We start from the raw sequence: 3236 nt of genomic DNA, 5'->3' as shown, positions 1-3236 counted from the left end.
CCGTCACAGCTGTGGAAGGTTTTTACACAAAGTGTCCAAAGTTACCTTGTTTTATGAGCTCCGACCGGTGAGTGTGTGCGTAACTATCCACACACATTGTACCTTCATGGGCGGGTAACCGTGTGTGTGTGTGCGTGTGTGTGTCTGGCAGCGGTGCCGTTGTTTGACCAGCTGTTTGGAGGGAAAGCCTGATCCCATGTGACCTGGTGTTTCTCCAGCTGCCATTGGATCAGAACAAGCAGCTCTCTCTTCCAGGCGTCCCGCGTTATGAGGCCCGCACTCCGCTTTTCATCCTTTTTTTTTTTTTTTAAAGGTTTATTATTTTTGGTAACAATAACAGTGGAAGTACTAGAAAAAGTAACTAATAAAAATGTAAGAAAAAAGGAAAAGCTCTCGCCAAATTTCCCCGTAAAGTAGTGCGATTTCTGTCCCAAAACGATAAAAATAGAAGAGAAAAACACGGCTGTCTGACACCCGGTCCAGCCGTCTGGCTCTTTAAGAGCACAGTCAGTGTAGCAGATTGTTTCAACAACACTCAAAACTAATTTAAGGCAGAAAAGAGCAAATTTTACCCATTTACTATATAACAGCCATGGTTATCTGCTAATTTATGTTGCAAAAACAAAGATTTATTTACAAAATGCAATAAAAACAACATATTTTTTTATTTTTTGGGGGGAGCTTGTTTATTATTTGTATGCTTATAAAAGGTAGAAGACAGTTCAATTTCCTAAGTCGGATTATTAAAACTCAACGCTTTTGTCAAAAACTGTAACTGTGACTCTTATGATGTCACGTTCACCTTATGACTGTTCAATACGCCAAAGTTTCACACTGTCACTAATATAACAAAAAGCTAATCAATAATTATAATAATAATAATAATAATAAATTAAAAGTAAAAAAAAACCTTCAATTTGAAACAACTGTACTGCTATAAAGTTATTATAATACATTTATTATTATTATAGCTACATTAAACTATTGCCATGCATTTATTAAGTAGTGATGCCAAATGTAACAATAACTCATTTTAATATTGATTGTGCTTTAATTTTGGGTTTTGGGAAAATAATAAATTAACCCCTGCTAACTTTAGTTGAGGTTTTCTGAAAGCTTCTGCACAAATTTTACTTTACTTTACTTTTATTTTACTTCTTTATGGTTTTGCTCTACATAGACCAGAACAAGCTGACATTAGCTGCTTTATTCGTTTACAGTCTGATATTTTAACATTAGCTGCTTTATTCATTTACAGTCTGATATTTTTTTACAGCTCTCTGCATGTCTGACTTGACGATTCGGCTGCCGATAAATCTTTGATCAATAACTGAATTTGATCTTTTTTTAATCAAACATCAAGACTTTTCTTCACAGCTGAGCTTTTACTACTTAAAAGTTCTGGTTTGATCTACCTCGTCTCCTGTCTCATTTTATTTGAAATTGAATAGTTGAGCAACTTTGGTCACCAATATTGTGGATTATTGATTGATTGGTTTACTTAGCCAGCCTGCACTCCTACATTTAGTGAGAGTGGTTCATATTAATCTAAATTATTCATATTCACTTTTTGCATTAATTAATAGTCAGTAGTTTTTGTCGCATCGTGACTAAAATATATTCCCAAACATTTCTTATAAATGATGGAGAAGTACATCAGCCCTTTTTCCACCAGTTCGCCAGCAGCAACAGGTGGGGGAGGGTGATAAATTGAGGTTAATGGGTATCCTGAAATATTTTTTATTATTATTAGGGAAGTAGTTTGGCATCAAATCCTCCATGTTTCTGTGTTTTCGACTTCTTTGTGTTTGTTGGTCAGATAATAAAGAAACGAGCCATCGTCCCGTTCATCCACAGAGCCGCTTTCAAAATAATTCACATTTTACGCCGCGCCGAAAAGAAACATTATTTGTGGCTCAGGTCGGCCTTCAGAGACGCTTCAGATAATCGAGCATCAAAGAACGCTGTTTATGAGGCGACAGAGGAGCGGCAACCGAAGATCAGCATCAGCGAGGTGGTGAAACCTGACGGCTTCACACTCACACACTCACACCCGCCGAGACCAACGGAGGCGTAGAAACACACACACACACACGCGGAGCGCTGGGAGCCCATCACGTCTGCAGCACTGAAACACAAAAGCCTCTTCGAAACGCTGCTGCGTCATAACTGGACTCTGCCGCTTTTCAAAAATAAAAAGCAAAACGTGGAATTTAGGGACACCATGATGGAGAAAAACAGTGTTTATTCAAATCTGTCATTAATATCGTAAATTATATTTCTGACCACAGTCGTATTTCTCCTGATGACGATAAACAACTTGAGAATTGTAAAGTATTTTCAAACAAAACAAAGACATCTGCATCAGAAATGAAATGGCTGTTAGGACGTACACATCTAAATATATATTTTACTTATAATTTTGATTAAATTTGGACTCAATATGTATAAAATGCTGCATTATGCAAGTATGTGTCTTATTGTACATTAGGATTATTTATTATGTGTGAAGATTGTTTTAATTAAACAAATTTATTTCTGATTGTAAATCTTCCCCCCCAAAAAATCACTATTTTGAAATTGTGAAATTCATAATTTTCTAAAATAAAGTGAAATAAAATTATTTTCATTAAAATTTTGGAAATCTTAAATTATTCACACCCTCCTCACCATTTCACGAAAAACCCTTTATTTCCATGAATACCATCAAACTATTCTTCTCCTTTCTGACCTGCCTTTCATTTCCACTGAGGTTTTCATGACGAGGCTCAAGTCGATCAAAATACGGATCTAACAGGCGTGTGAACGATTCTGAGCTCACACAGAAATGCGACGTTCATCTGGGGTCGATCTGACATCCAGCGATTAAAATCTGCAAATGAGAAAATGTTTCCATTTCTGTCTCGCTATTAAATCGACATAATTATCGTGTAATGGAGAGGATAAACAGGCCGTTTGTCATGCACGGACAGGCAGACCTCGACATTTGCAGTAATCCCTTGTCTGTTCTCCATTCTTGTTTACAGATGTCTCTCTCTTTCTCTCCCTCTTTCTCTCCCTCTTTCTCTCTCTCTCTCGCTCTGCGTTCGGTTTGGTAATGTTTAAAAGTGTCCGGACGGCCTTTTCTGGACTTTCAGCTGCAGCTTTGGCTTCTAGCTCAGCTGGCCGCTCATGTCTGTCAGCGCCGCTATTACTATCATCTGCGTGTGTGTGTGTGTGTGTGTGTGTGTGTGTGT

The 3236-nt window shown here is 37.5% G+C and overlaps 1 long non-coding RNA gene across 1 annotated transcript in view; it reads left to right on the top strand.

Moving 5' to 3' along the window:
* Positions 1-2584: 2584 nt before the first annotated feature.
* LOC107835169 (uncharacterized) overlaps positions 2585-3236 on the top strand; it is a 2566-nt gene continuing 1914 nt past the window's right edge. Inside the window, exon 1 of the long non-coding RNA XR_001660996.1 lies at positions 2585-3234. This is a non-coding gene — a long non-coding RNA (uncharacterized LOC107835169). The remainder of the gene's footprint in view (positions 3235-3236) is intronic.

This window comes from Poecilia formosa, unplaced genomic scaffold (genome assembly GCF_000485575.1).
Source record: "Poecilia formosa unplaced genomic scaffold, Poecilia_formosa-5.1.2 Scaffold1133, whole genome shotgun sequence".
Taxonomy (NCBI): Eukaryota; Metazoa; Chordata; class Actinopteri; order Cyprinodontiformes; family Poeciliidae; genus Poecilia; species Poecilia formosa.
Note: the sequence above shows the minus strand (reverse complement) of the source record. Positions and strands in the feature narration are given on the sequence as shown.